The sequence below is a fragment of the Trachypithecus francoisi genome, unplaced genomic scaffold (assembly GCF_009764315.1).
Source record: "Trachypithecus francoisi isolate TF-2019V2 unplaced genomic scaffold, Tfra_2.0 Lachesis_group8, whole genome shotgun sequence".
Classification (NCBI taxonomy): Eukaryota; Metazoa; Chordata; class Mammalia; order Primates; family Cercopithecidae; genus Trachypithecus; species Trachypithecus francoisi.
In genome coordinates, this window is record NW_022681473.1 from 11726594 (window position 1) to 11742216 (window position 15623).

The 15623-nt window shown below is 41.0% G+C and overlaps 1 pseudogene; it reads right to left on the reverse strand.

The window, feature by feature from the left end:
- Positions 1–14318: 14318 nt before the first annotated feature.
- Positions 14319–15265, reverse strand: LOC117080154 (annotated as a pseudogene).
- Between the last annotated feature and the right edge of the window lie 358 nt (positions 15266–15623).

The window sequence follows — 15623 nt, forward strand, 5'->3', positions numbered from 1 at the left end:
AAACAGACATATAGACCAACGGAACAGGAGGAGAACCCAGAAATAAAGTCATACACCTACAACCATCTAATCTTAGACAAGGTTGACAAAAACAAGCAATGAAAAAAGGACTCCCTATTCAATTAATCATGCTGGGATAACTGATTAGCTATTTGCAAAAGATTGAAACGAGACCCCTTCTTTCGCCATATGCAAAAATCAACTCAAAGTATATTAAAGACTTAACTGTAAAACCTAAAACTATAAAAACCCTAAACGAAAACCTAGGAAATACCATTCTAGACATAGGCCCTACCAAAGGTTCATGATGAAGATGGCAAAAGTAATTGCAAAAAAAAAAAAATTGACAAATGGGACCTAGTTAAACTAAAGCGCTTCTGCACAACAAAAGAAACTATCAACAGAGTAAACAGACAATCTACAAAAAGGAAGAAAATATTTGCACACTACGCATCCAACAAAAGTCTATCCAGAATCTAAAAGGAACTTAAACAAATTAACAAGCAAGAAACAAACAATCCCATTAAAAGTTGGCAAAGGCCAGGTACAGTGGCTTATGCCTGTAATCCCAGCACTTTGAGAGGCCGAGGTGGGAGGATCGCTTGAACCGGGGAGACTGAGGTTGCAGTGAGCCATGACTGTACCACTGCACTCCAGCCTGGGCAACAGGGTGAGAACCTGCCTGGAAAAAAAAAAAAAAGAAGAAGTTGGCAAAAGACATCAACAGACACTTCTCAGAAGAAGACATACTCATGGCCAACAAGCATATGAAAAATGCCCAACATCACTAATCGTGAGAGAAATACAAATCAAAGCCACAATGTGATATCATCTTATACCAGTCAGAATGGCTATTACTAACAGGTGCTGACAAGTTTGCAGAGAAATAGGAATGCTTGTACACTGCTGGTGGGCATGTAAATTAGTTCAGCCATTGTGGAAAGCAGTTTGGAAATTTCTCAAAGAAATTAAAACAGAGGCCGGGCGCGGTGGCTCATGCCTGTAATCCTGGCACTCTGGGAGGCTGAGGCGGGCGGATCACGAGGTTGGGAGATCGAGACCATCCTGGCTAACACGGTGAAACCCCGAATCTACTAAAAATACAAAAAATTAGCCGGGCATGTTGGCAGGCAGCTGTAGTCCCAGCTACTTGGGAGACTGAGGCAGGAGAATGGCGTGAATCCAGGAGGCGGAGCTTGCAGTGAGCGGACATCGAGCCACTGCACTCCAGCCTGGGCAACGGAGCGAGACTCCGTCTCAGAAAAAAAAAAAAAAAAGAAAGAAATTAAAACAGAACTACCATTTGACCCAGCAATTCCATTACTGGATATATACCCAAAGGAATATAAATTTTTCTGCCCTAAAGACACATGCATGCATATGTTCATTGCCACACTATTCACAATAGCAAAGGCCTGGAATTAACCTAGATGCCCATCAGCGGTGGACTGGGTAAAGAAAATGTGGTGCAAAACCCCCACACCATGCAATTTACCCATATAGCAAACCTGAACATGTACCCTCTGAACCTGAAAAAAACAAAGTTGGAAAGAAAAAAAAAAAGCCATCTATCATGGCTTTTAAATATTTCAACTGGAAACTTAGGGAGTACAGTAAGAGATGCTGAATGAATTCCATCTTCCATCATTCTGGTGTCTGATAATTTTGTATTTTATTTTCCTTAAGAAAAAAATTACATAATATTAATTAGAAAATAAATAGATAAACAATGAAACTGATGAGTTTATCAAGTTAGCCGAATAAAGATCACCATTTGGAAATGAATCCCTTTCTTGTAACTAGCTATTGCATTATATAACAGGAAAAAAATTATACCATTGACAATAGTAACAAGGGCAGCAACAAAAATATACTGAAACATATGCATTGGAAATATACAAACTTTTAATGATAAAATCGTGAAACTTTACATGACATTTACACAAAGATAAAAGGGAATCTAAATAAATGGAGACACACACCTTGTTCTAAAGCAAATTTTGGAAAATTTTAAGATGTCAACTATTCTCAAATTGTTCTACAAATTCAGGCAGCCCCCATCAGAATCCGAATAGGGTAGCTGTATGCTTTGTTTTGAGTTCTGAAGTGATGTTTGGATCTTTCAAAATTAGATGTATATATTGATTGAGGAGTAAGGAGAAGCCTAATTTTGGGGCCAGAGTACCTGGCCTCAAATTCAGCTCTGGCTTGAGTACCCAAAGGAATATGAATCAAATATGAATCATTCTCTGAACATATACCCAACTTGTAAGTTTTTCAGCTAGTTGCTTAGCCTTGCAGCCATAGTGTCCTCATCTGCAAAATGAGGTGATAAAAAATAGTGTCTACCTCATAGGATTTGTATAAAGAATAAATGAATTAATAAAGGAAAAATATTCAGTGCAATGCCTAGCAGTAAATGTCAATGATTACAATTACGTAACAACAAGGGGAGGGAAAGTCAAATAAAATAAATCACCTCAATCCCAAAGTAAAATATCAAACTAAATCTGAGTCTATTAATAAGGAATGTTTATTTATCCTGTGCTACCAAAGTGTGCTTCAGAATCTGGCTTTGGTTTCATTGACATTGCTCACAGTTAAGATAATTACTCACATATGGTCAAGTCCAGGTGAATGTCATTGTGCTGTTAATATCCTTAATAATGAATCTTGGACCTAAGGATACAGAAGGGTGGGAAGTTGGGTAAATATTACCGATCCCCAAGACACACAGAGTCTCTGGACTCCTGTCCTCAGCAGGATGTACTGGTCACAAGTGTCCTTTTGGCTGAGGTTATCATCCAAGGATTTTCTAGGGACTCCGTGTTCAAAGTGGTGAACACATAATTGGGGGATGGAGACTTTTAAGGGATCACTTTGAGATCCTGACATCACATACGCTTTGACTATGGATCATGTGGTCACGTTGGTTCTCCTTCCTACCTCCCTTCTGTAATCACTCATGTTCCATTTTACCAAAGACAGTAGGCATATGCATCCTTCATCAGAATCTTAACACAGAGCATGGACTCTGCAGGTAGAAATCTCTAGACTTCAAAGAAACTATTTAAAGTATTGTTTTGTGATAACAACGTTTTTTTCATATTAAGTGGTATCTAATATATTGTTTTTAATAAACTCAAAAGAGGTCTTAATTTAGCAGTGGCTGATAAATCATTAAAAATAATGTTTAAAATAGGCAAAAGACCTTAATAGACCTAAGAATTAATAGACCTTAATAGACTGATCATCAGAGAAGTGCAAATCACAACCACAATTAGGTCACACCTGTTAGAATGGCTTTACATGTATTCTCAAGAATGTGGAGAAAAGAAAACCTTTTACCCACTATTGGTGGGAATATAAATTAGTAAGGTCATGAAAAATAGTATGGAGAGTCCTCAAAAAGTTAAAAGTAAAATAACCATATGATCCAGCAATCCCACCACTGAGTATACAATTTTTCCTATCTATACTCAGCGGATTGGTTCCAGGCACTCGCCCGTTATATATATCAAAAACTGCACAAACTCACGTCCTGCATTCGGCCCTGTGCAACTCCTATATTCAAAAAGTCAGCCCTCCATCTACACAAGTTTCACATGCCTCAAACACTGCATTTTCAACTCATATTTGGTTGAAAAAATCAGTGTGTAAGTGGACCTGCACAGTTCACACCCATGTGGTTCAAGGGTCAGCCTCATATGCAAAGGAAACAAAATCAGTATGTTCAAGAGACGTCTACAGTCCTATGCTTATTGCAGGACTATTTGCAATAGCTAAGATATGGAATCAGCCTAAGTGTCAAAAAGCAAATAAATGGATTGTTTTTAAATGTGGTGTATGCACACAATGAAATACTATTGGGTCATTAAAAAAAAGAATGAAATACTGTCCTTTGTAGCAATATGGATGACCCTGGAGAACATTATGTAAAGTGAAGTAAGCCAGACGCAGTAGATGAATAACACATGGAATCTAAAGTTGTTGATCTGGCCGGGCGCGGTGTCTCACACCTGTAATCCCAGCATTTTGGGAGGTCAAGGTGGGCGGATCACTTGAGGTCAGGAGTTCGAGACCAGCCTGGCCAACATGGTGAAACTCTATTTCTACTAAAAATACAAAAATTAGCCAGGCATGGTGACATGTGCCTGTAATCCCAGCTACTCGGGAGGCTGAGGCAGGAGATTTGCTTGAACCCGGGAGGCAGAGGTTGCAGTGAGCCCAGATTGTCCCACTGCACTCCAGCCTGGGCAACAGAGCAAGACTTCATTTCAAAAACTTAAAAAATAAATAAATAAATAAATAAAATAAAAATGCTGATCTCATAGAAGTAGGGAGTAAAACAGTGGTTACCAGATACTGGAGAGGGTATGGAATGGAAGAGAGAGGATGGAGAGAGGTTAGTCAACAGGTACAAAGTTACAATTAGGAAAAATGAGTTCTAAGGTTCTATCACTCAGTGGGCGACTGCAGTTAATAATAACATATTGCATATCTTAAAATAGCTAGAAGAGAAGATTTTGAATGTTCTCACCACAAAGAAATGATAAATCTTTGAGATGATGGATACGTTAATTACCCTGATTGATCATTACATAATGTATACATTTATTAAAACATCACATTTTTGTATTAGGTGTCGATTAAAAATTAAAAATAATAATTTTGAGTGATAGATCACTATGTCATCTTTAGCCTATAGCTCAGAGGAATTCAGAGAACCGAGTGGCATCACTACCACGATAGTCATTCTTTTGCCATCTGCCCATTTACGTAACAAGTATTTACAGAGTTTACATCTATGAAGATGAAAAACATGAATAACATTGTCTCATTTTAGCAATAAAATATAATCCATGAATATATAAAATCAAAAAGGGTTTCATTAAGCCCTCAGCTCATTAAGAGATATATTAACATGTTGTTTCATTTATTTAATGATTATCAAAACTTGAAATACATATGTCAGGTCATTAGTCAAAGCTTCCAGAATCTCTGCTGGTACCCAAGTCACCAGTGTATCACATGTCACAGACTCCTTGCAGACCTCATACATACTCAGAATTCTTGCTGCAAGTTCTAAATTGTAAGTCCCACAATATGGAAAAGGACCTCTGAGGTCATTTCCTTCACTTTATTCACCAAATCTTGCCATGATCAGCTGGTCCTGTGCTGTCTAAATCCTTTAGCTGTGTCACACCCTAGTTAGAAGAATGAAGGAAAGAAATCAGAAATTCTTAGTTTGGGGCCAGGTGCAGTAGTTCACCCCTGTAATCCCAATTATTTGGGAGGCTGAAGGGGGCAGATGGCTTAAGCCCAAGAGTTTGAGACCAGCCTGAGCAATATGGCAAGACCCTGTCTCTGCAAAAACAAACAAAAAAAAGTTTTAACTTAGACAGGTATGGTGCCACATGCCTGTAGGCCCATCTACTCAGGAGGCTGAGGTGGGAGAGTCACTTGAGCCCAGGAGTTCAAGGATGCACTGAGCTATGATCATACTGCTGCACTCCAGTCAAGGCAACAGAGCAAGAGTCTGTCTCGAAAAAAAGGAAAAGAGAAAGAAAAGAAAAAGATTATTAGTTCATTTTTGAATTTTCCAAAATAATATTTTCTCACTGTGTGCACTCCCCTATTTGTTTTGTTTGTTTGTTTGTTTTTGAGACAGAGTCTCACTCTGTTGCCCAGGCTGGAATGCAGTGGCGTGATCTCAATCTCAGCTCACTGCAACCTCCACCTCCCAGGTTCGAGCAATTCTCGTGTCTCAGCCTCCCAAGTATCTGGGATTACAGGCACATGCCACCACCCCAGGCTAATTTTTGTATTTTTAGTAGAGATGGGTTTTTACCATATTGGGCAGGCTCGTCTCAAACTCCTGACCTCAAGCAATCCACCCGCCTCACTCTCCTAAAGTGCTGGGATTACAGGCATGAGCCACCACGCCCAGCTGCACTACCCTACTTGTGCTGTTCATAATGCTGCAAACCAGTGTAGATACCATTTGGGACACCACCTAGAGTTTGGGGACCCTTCTTCATCCACCTTTGAATTGACTTCCTACATCATCTCCCATTAGTAGGGTACATCCATAACCCAGATCTTAAATGTACATTCTCTAGATGGCCTGAAGCTTCTGGAAAGCAGGCACTTTTTAATCATGATATATTTTACCTCAGTAAAACAACTCATAAGTTTGTATTTGGAATTAACTTCAAACTCCAATCAATGTTGCAATGATACGTCTGTATAGCTTTACCCAATTCCATTTATTGTTGAGGGCTTATTCCATTTGCTTTAGCAATACAGTCTCCTTGGGGCAATTCTATTCAACAAAGACTCAGGACAAGGGCCTCATTTTATGGAATTTTCCAACAGGTATGCAAAACCTTAAACATCAAATTACAACCATATATCCCACACCCTCCCCAGCTCTGACAAGGCTATACACAAATTCAGTGGCAAAACAGGGGTGACATAAACTACAGTGAGCAGACTTTATGTGGCCTAAAGCCCTCTTAATGTCATGACGAACCTGCAGGCTGTGTTCAAATGAACTGTGGGGCTCTGCTCCTGTGAAATCATCATGGCCCCAGGAGAGGTCCAGCAATTTTCCTCTGCAATAGAGCAGATCCTTGAAAGTCAAGGAGTTTTGGCCAGGCACAGTGGCTCATGCCTGTAATCCCAGCACTTTGGGAGGCCAAGGTGGGCGGATCACGAGGTCGGGAGTTTGAGACCAACCTGGCTAACATAGTGAAACCCTTATCTCTACTAAAAACACACAAAAAAATTAGCCAGGTGTGGTGGCAGGCGCCTGTAATCCTAGCTACTCGGGAGGCTAAGGCAAGAGAATCGCTCGAACCTGGGAGGTGGAGGTTGCAGTGAACTGAGATCGTACCATTGCACTTCAGGCTGGGCAACAGAGTGAGACTTTGTCTCAAAATAAAAAAAGAAAAAGGAAAAAAGAAAGAAAAAGAAGGAAGGCAGGAAGGAAAGAAGGAAGGAAGGAAGGAGAGAGAGAGAGAAACAAAAAGAAAGAAAGAAAAGAAAGAAAGAGAAAGAAAGGAAGGAAGGAAGTAAAGAAAGAAAGAAGGAAAGAAAGAAAAAGAAAGAGAAGAAGAAAGAGAGAAAGAGGAAGAGAGACAGAGAGAGGGAGGGAGGAAGGAGGGAGGGAAGGAAGGAAGGAAGGAAGGGAGGAAGGAAGGAAGGAAGGAAGAAGAAAGGAAGCAAAGAGGAAAGAAAGGAAGTCAAGATGTCTCCTTCCATCGTAAGTTCCTGTCAAGGCTGACACCAACATGAGGCTCTGTTCCAATACATCTGTTCTACCTGGGGAACTGATCTTACCTAAAGGAATTTCAGAGAAAGAACTCCCTGGCAGCGATGTAAGCCAGGCCCTAACACCCCATCTTGACCATCCCGGCAGTTAGTAAGTCATGCTGGACCTTGCTTGAGATACCTGCATCTCATGGTAAGTCTGTCCCACCTTGAAACCAGAGACTTAAGAACATTAAGCACAACCACATCAAAGGTACCACCCAAAGAAGGGGAGTTTGAGACCACCCGAAAGAGGCAGTTTGTGTCCTCTGCAAAAACAGGTGCTACTCAGGATGATGAAAATCAGATTTTTTTCATGTTTAACCTAGAAGGAAAAGGGGTTACCCCTTTGGCATCCATAATGAGTTGATGGCTTTGTTTTTTTTAACAGAATTCTAGAAGAACTGCACAGAGAAGCAGACTGAATAACCCAAAGACTTGTGATGACCAGCAAACTTCTGAACTCATACTCACCTAGGATCCTTGATAGCAATTATTTTTGCTTAATCTGATGGTTTTCTGCTGCCCGTTGGGAAGACCTTTCTTCCCCAATAGTCCTTTGCACTGAAGGGAACAATAAAAACATTACGTGGAAAAAAAAAAAAAATGTTGCGGAAGGACAGAGCAAAGTGGCGTGAGGTAGCTGTCCACATCTCATTGTGTATTTCAACTCTCATCCTGCCTGTGTTCAATTTCAATAATTATCCAATACCTATCTTAAACGCAATTTCCTTTTTCCTTCCAAAAGCTCCTCTATCTGAAGGATTTTTTCTCCAGCACGTTTGAACTTCAATTTCCTCTCATCTTATTTCTCTGTAGATTTCATCCTATCTGCTCTCCATCCATCAGAAAATCTTAACTATTTCTCATCAATATTTGATGAGAAACAAGTCACTTGCTTGTTTCCACCACACTGTAGAATCTGTCGCTTTGTTCTTTTGTTGTCATTTTAAGTTGTTATTTTTTCAGATTTCTAAAGAGGATGGACAAAGATTAAACTCATGCTCATCCTGTGTTCTTTATCCGATCTCTAGTGATGCGTTTTATTTGTTGACTTCCATTACGGTTAGGTGCTTGACTGACAGATAACTGTGATGATCATAGGCTTGTGATGGCAAAGGGTAGGGTTTTTTTGTTTTTTGGTTTTTTTAAAAGCAACTGTAACTCCCTCTAAATCTCCTTTTGACATTTGCGTCTGTAATAGAAATGCTAATCTTTCTAGATGTGTGGTAGTGACAAAGAGGAAGATAACCCAGGGAAGGGAATTGGAGGAACAGCAGGGAAAGAAGTTCCAGTATTGTTTTTTGTTTTGTTTTGAGACAGAGTCTTGCTCTGTCGCCAGGCTGGAGTGCAGTGGCAGGGTTAGGGTTCAGTCATTCCTTTTGGAAGGGACTTAGAGACAGTCAACTCTCTCTTGGTGCTGCCATCTATTTCACAGAGACTGAGTATCCATCCGCGTCTGCCCTACCTCTCTGTGGCCATGTCCCTAGCTCTCAGTAAAAGACTCACTTGTGGTGCTCCTATAAGCGTGGACATTTTTGTGCAAACCAATGAACAGGACTCATACTCATTTGTTTCATCCTTTTGCACCAATTCCACCCCTTGTTGGCTAAGTGTAATTTGATACCTACGGCCTCCTTCCTTTATCATAAACCACATACTTCCTGATCCCCAGTGAAACACAGGTTCTTCTGAAAGTGGTATTGGATGGAACCCCAGGATCAGTGGGATTGTTAGCTCAACCCTAAGACGTCTTTGCTCCCTCACTGAAGGAAATTGCTCACGTACTTCTGATGAAAAGCAAGTACTTCGCTTTGCTCAGGAAAGAATTCAAGAGCGAGCCAGTGGTGGAAGAAAGCAGCTTTACCGAGGTGACCACAGCATTACAGCTCTGTGACTGCTCTTTGCTCTTCGTGGAGGAATGGTACTCCACAGGCAGTAGGTGAAGAGTAGCGGCCTTTGGGCAATTTGCAGTCATATTTATGCCCACTTTTAATGACATGTTAATTAAGGGGCACATTATTCAGAAATAGCTAGAAAATGGCTGGGCAATAATCCCAACACTTTGGGAGGCAGAGGCAGGCCGATCACGAGGTCAGGAGTTGGAGACCAGCCTGGCCAACATGGTGAAACCCCATCTCTGCTAAAAATACAAAAATTAGCCCAGTGTGGTGGCAGGTGCCTGTAGTCCCAGCTACTCAGGAGGCTGAGGCAGGAGAATCGCTTGAACCCAGGAGGCGGAGGTTGCAGTGAACCGAGATCATGCCACTGCACTCCAACCTGGGCAGTAGAGCAAGACTACGTCTGGGGAAAGAAAAAAAAAAAAAAAGAAATAACTAGAAAATAGACGTAAATTCTGGGTGTTGCCATGGCAAGGAGCAGTAACTTCCAGTTGTTGCCGTGTCATTGGTAAACTGTCATGGCGCTGGTAGGGGCGTTTTAGGGTTATAGGAAGTAAGAACAACAGGAGGTGCTTTAGGTGTCTCTTCCTGGCTTTGGCCTGTCTTTAATCTGGTCCAGAGAAATCCTGCTGGCCTCCTACCTCACTTTCAACCTACCGTGCTTCTGTTCTGCTTCTCCACATTTCACAGTGATCTCTTATCCCAGAGTAGAGTTATGGTGCAGCATGAACCAGATCACACCAGAGCTCCCTATTCTTTGCAAATCAGTTATTTTGTTGTACTTGGGATTTTATACCGGAATCCATCCTTCCTTCAATTGCATTGCCACTTCCTCATCATCTCTAACCTGGACTTCCTGGGAACTCGTTTCCCTCACGGATGGTTCTTTGACTGGGTCCTCTCCATGACGAACTGTTAGAATTATAATCTTTCCTTCATAAACCTCTTATTGAACGTGTGTTTTGTATCAGGCACTGTTCTTGGCACTGGGGACACATTAGTGAAGAAAACAGACAAAACTCTCTACCCTCATGAAGCTTATATCTTGTCCTGGAAGACAAATAAACCAAATAAAGATGTAAAATATAGTATACTAGAAGGCAATAAGTGCTATGAGGAAAAATAAAGGCTAGAGGAAGGGTGGAGTTGCGGTTTTAATTAGGGTAAACAAGAAACACCTCTGAAGTTTCAGGCCCTATCTAAAGGAAGTGAGAGAGTTTGAGGCATCTGAGAGATGAGTATTCCAGGCAGATGGCTCTTCAGGCTCTGGTCCTAGAGCTCTCTTTACTTTTTACATAAATGTGTTTTGCCCTCACTTATTCTAGAGAGAAAGATTGCAGGAAACATTACTTAGGGTTATGTTGACCAACATAGGTAACAACTCCCACAAGACCCTGGAGAGTGCCTGTATAGCAGACACGCCTGACAGCGGTAACCTAAGCATACCCTGAGAATGACCCTGTATGGCAGACGCACCTGAATGTGTGTCAGTGTTCCATGCTAAGAAATCCTGGAGAGGCCAACCTGGAGATTCGTTCCTTATTGATGAGGAACATCTGAACCACTGACCTCTCCCATGCAATGCAAGCCATATAGAGGATCGAGGCCCTGTTTTGGATTAAATGAAGTTGCCAGGTGGAGGTTGTTAGGGGGAGGGTGCTAAGTGAAAATATTATAGAAATTGTATGCTTTTTGCAAGCAGTTACAGTTCTCCTGTCTAGCCTGCCACCATGTAAGTTTCCAGCTAATAACACCCTATATCTCAGCAGGGTGCAGTGGTTCATGCCTGTAATCCCAGCAATTTGGGAGGCCAAGGCAGGTGGATCACTTAAGGTCAAGAGTTCGAGACCAACCTGGGCAACATGGTGAAAACCCATCTCTACTAAAAATACAAAAATTAGCTGGCTGTGGTGGCATGTGCCTGTAATTCCAGCTATTCATGTGGCTGAGGCATGAGAATCGCTTGAATCTCAGAGGCGGAGGTTGCAGTGAACCCAGATCGTGCCACTGCATTCCAGCTCAGGTGACAGAGCGAGACTCTGTCTCAAAAAAGAAACAAAACTCTGTGTCTCATTTTCTGGCTCCAGGTCTTACCTTCAGCCTCTTGAACCTGCTGCCATCCCTAATGAAGTTAATAGGGGTCTTCCAGGACAGTGACTGTTTCCACTCTTTAGATCCATTCAGTGACTAGGCTCCGCTTGTTCTCCTTCCATGCACCACTCCTTCACTTGCAATCTGGCTTCTTCTCCAACCTTTTTACTGAAGCTCTTCTTACATTTTAATCTTGAATCTAGCTGGAATTTATTTTTTGCATGGTAAGAGGTAGGACTCTCTTTATTTCCAGGTGGTTAGCCATTAATCTCCAAACCATTTATTAAACTATCTTTTACCCATTGAATTATAATGTCATTTATGCCATATATTAAATTCTATCTATGCACGGATATAGTGGTGAGCTCTTTATATGTCCCCCACACATAGTTGTCAATTTCTGTGCCAATGTTAACATTCACAGTGGTGGGGTGTGTGTGTGTGTGTGTGTGTGTGTGTGTGTGTGTATGTGTTTGAGACAGGGTTTTGCTCTGTTACCCAGGCTGGAGTGCTGTGGCATGATTATGCCTCACTGCAGCCTAGAACCCCGGGCTCAAGCAATCCTCCCACCTCATCCTCCCTAGTAGCTGGGACTACAGGCATGTGCCACCATGCCTGGCTAATTTTTTTTTTTTGAGACAGGGTTTCACCATGTTGCCTAGGCTGACTGATTTTAGAAGTTTCAATATCTGATATAGCAAGTTACTTCATATTGTTCTTCCTAATCTTCTTGGCCATTTTTTGACATATATTCTCCCAGATGAACTTTAACATAATTTTACCTAGTTCCTGAAGAAGCCCCACTGGGATTCTGGTTTAAAGTACATTAAGTTGGCCAGGAGCAGGCAAAAAAAATTACAGATTTGTGGAAATTAAATAACACACTCTTAACCAGTGAATCAAAGGAGAAGTCAGAGGGAAATTAGAAGATACTTAGAAACATATGAAAACAAAAACACAACATATTAAAACTTATTGAACATGCAGCAAAAGCAGTACTAAGGGTGAATTTTTTTTTTTTTTTTTTTTTTGAGACTGAGTTTTGCTCTTGTTGCCTAGGCTGGAGTGCAATGGCACAATCTCAGCTCATCGCAACCTCTGCTTTATGACAGTGTTGAAGGCACCAGCACAGAGTAAGAAAGCTAAATTTTAAAATGAAGATTTTTTAAAGTAATTTTTTAATTTGATCAAAAGGCTAAAAAAAAAAAAAAAAAAAAGGAAAGAAACGAAATCTACCAATCTACAACCTAACTATACAACTGGAGGAACTAGAAAATGAACAAACTAAACCCAAAGCTAGCAGAAGGAGAGAAATAATAAAGATTAGAACAGAGATAAATGAAATAGAATAGAAATAGAAATGAATAGAAAAATAATAGAGAAAAGCAATAAAAGCAAAAGTTGGTTCTTTTAAAAAGATAACAAAATTGACAAACCTTTAGCTAAGTGGACTAAGAAAAAAACAGAGAAGACTCAAATTACCAAAACTAGCCATGAAAGTAAGGACATGACTATCTATTCTGCAGAATTCAGGAGGATTATAAAAGAGTACTATGAATACCTGTATGCCAACAAAGTGAATAACCTAGATAAAATGGACAAATTTCTAGAAATACAAAACCTACCAAGACAAAATTATGAAGAAATAGAAAATCTGAACAGACCTATAACTCATAAAGAGATTGAGTCATTAATCACAAATCTACTGACAAAGAAAAGTCATAGACCTGATGACTTTCCTGGTGAATTCTACCAAGAATTTAAAAAAGAACTAATACCGGCTGGGCACTTTGGGAGGCCAAGGTGGGCGTATCACAAGGTCAGGAGATTGAGACCATCCTGGCCAACATGGTGAAACCCCGTCTCTACTAAAAATGCAAAAAAATAAGCTGGGTGTAGTGGCACGTGCCTGTAATCCCAGCTACTCAGGAGACTGAGGCACGAGAATCGCTTGAACCCAGGAGGCGGAGGTTGCAGTGAGCCGAGATTGTGCCACTGCACTCCAGCTTGGTGACAGAGTGAGGCTCCGTCTCAAAAAAAGAAGAAGAAGAAGAAGAAGAAAAGAACCAATACCAATACCTCCCAAATTTTTCCAGAAAAAATTAGAGGAGGGAACACTTCCTAATTCATTCTATGAGGCTGGCCTTACTCTGATAACAAAACCAGGCAAAGACATCACAAGAAAACTACAGACCAATATCCTTTATGAATATTGACATAAAAATCCTCAAAAAAATACTAGCAAACAATTCAGCAGTACATTGAAAGGATTCCATCCCATGACCAAGTGGAATTTATTCTTGGAATGCAAGGATATTTAAAATACAAAATTTGGTCAATGGAATACACCCCATTAACAGAATGAAGGGGAGAAAAGCACAATTAACAATTGATACAGAAAAGGCAACTGACAAAACTTAACATCCTTTCATGATAAAACATTCAACAAACTAGGAATCAAAGGAACATACAACATAATAAAAGCCATATATGAAAAACCCACAGCAAACATTATACTAAATGCTGAAAGACTGAAAGCTTTTCCTCTAAGAACAGGAATAAGACAAGGATGTCCACTCTTACCACTTCTATTCAGCATAGTACTAGAAATTCTATCTAGGACAATTAGGCAAGAAAAAGAAATAAAAGGCATCAAAATTGGAAAGAAATAAATGAAATTATCTCTGTTCACAGATTATATAGTCTTACATATAGGAAACCTTAAAGATTCCATCAAAACAAAGTGTTAGAACTAATACAGGAATTCAGCAAAGCAGTGGGACACAAAGTCAACAGGAAAAGATTAGTTGCATTTCTATACACTAACAATAAACAACATGAAAAAAATTATAGAAATAATTCCGTTTACAATAACACCAAAAGAATAAAATACTTGGTGATTAAGGAGATGAGAGACTCATACAATGAAAACTACTATATATTGCTGAAATAAGTTTAAAAAGACATAAATAAATGGAAATATCCCATGTTCACGGATTGGAAGACTTAATGTTTTGGTTGTTTATTGTTTGTTTGTTTGTTTGTTTTTGCCAGACTCACTTTTTAATCATGGCAGGGCCTCACGCACACGTGTACACATGCACACACTCAGGCCTCAGCTCTTGTTGAAAGCTGCAGTGTTGACATTCTGCACATGCTCCTCAAACATGGTGATCTCCTCCTCCAGCAAGTCTGTCCCCACCTTGTGTCCTCCACCACACACTGAATCTGCAGTTTCTGGATACCGTAGCCCACAGGCACCAGCTTGGAGGCCCCACAGACCAGCCCTTCCAGCTGGATGAAGCGCACACAGGCTTCCAGCTGGGCCGTGTTCCTCTCATCGTCCCTAGGCTTAAAGTCCAGCAAGATGGAGGAGTTGGCCACAACCACGGGCTTCTTGGCCTTCTTCTCTGCATAGTGCCGCAGCCATTCCTCCTGCAGCTGTGCTGCCTCCTTGTCCTCCTCCTCATTGTCGCTGCCAAAAAGGTCAACATCATCATCCTTGTCATCCTCTGCTGGTGTGATTGGCTTCTTGGCCGGGGCTCCACTTGGCACATGGGAGACAAGTGCTGGGTCTGAGGGACTGTGGCCTGGTGGCCAACAGAGCTCTTCTCCAGCACGTTCAGCCAGGCCTCCAGCTTGGACATGGTCTGCTGCAGCTCCTGCACCACACAGCACAGGCTCTGGTTCTCTACTTCCAGACTGGCGATCTGGACAACGAGCTCGCTGTGTTCTCCACTGGGGCCACTAGAGGCCCTGGGGCCTGAGTTTCCCGCCAGGGATTTCTGGATGTTCTCTCTGGCTCTCGCAGTGTCACAGAGGATCACGCTGGCACCATTCTCCTGGCGGGAGGTGCTGGCCACAAGCTCGTTCATCTGCTCGGAGAATCTCCTTTCTGCATCATTATATTTTAACTTGTCGAACCAGATCTTCTCATATATTGAGAAGTTTGTAGCCATTTTTCTGACACCAGCCAAGGATGCAACGACCAGGGAAGAGGCAAGAGAACAGAAGACTTAATATTGTTAAGATGTCATTACCACCCAAAGAGTCAATGCAATCTCTGTCAAAATTCCAAAGATGGTTTTTGCAGAAATAGAAAAAACAATTATAATATCCACATGGAATATCAAGGAACCCCAAATAGTGAAAGTAATCTTGAAAAGAAGGAACAAAGCTGGAGAACTTACTACAAAATGACAATAATCAAAACAATGTGGTACTGGCATAAAGACAGTCATGTAGACCAATGGAATAAAATAGAAAGGCCAGAAATAAAGTAAAAATAGAGTTACCATGTGATCCAGCAATTCGCCT